The following is a 540-nucleotide window of genomic DNA, read 5'->3' as shown; positions in this document are numbered from 1 at the left end:
CAGTGCCAGGGCTGGGGTTTCAGTGACTCCATCCAGTCATGCTAGTCCTGCCCTTTGGGAACAACGGTGCCTGGGAAGTGACCTGAATTCCAGTGTTTGTTTTGCACCAGCTAAAGTGTTTCCTAAGCCCTCATCATCAGCACCTGTGCACTAAGTGCACTGTCATCACACAAGTGTCACTGGGGAAGCCAATGGAAGCTGGGGAAACCATGCTGCTTGTGGCCAAGCAGCTGCTGAACAGTGAGGATGCTGCAGAGGGAGGCAAGGGGCCAGGCTGCCTTTCCATGTTGGCAGGGCAGGCTGCAGTGGGGAACAACACCTTCTTCCTCAGAAATGCAGCCCAAACAGGCAGGCTCCAGAGACAAAAGAACTTCCAGGCTCTGAAATCTGCAGGGGATGTTTAAAAAAACAAATGCTATCAAACTCACGGAGAGGGAGAAAGAGGGAAATACAGCTTTGACCAACCATAGAAAAAACAAGCATAGCTCTGACCCAGCAGAAGTGACAGTGAAATCAGCGTTGTGAGCTGCAAAGGATGTC

The sequence above is a fragment of the Acanthisitta chloris genome, unplaced genomic scaffold, assembly GCF_000695815.1.
Source record: "Acanthisitta chloris isolate BGI_N310 unplaced genomic scaffold, ASM69581v1 scaffold20015, whole genome shotgun sequence".
NCBI lineage: Eukaryota > Metazoa > Chordata > Aves > Passeriformes > Acanthisittidae > Acanthisitta > Acanthisitta chloris.
Note: the sequence above shows the minus strand (reverse complement) of the source record.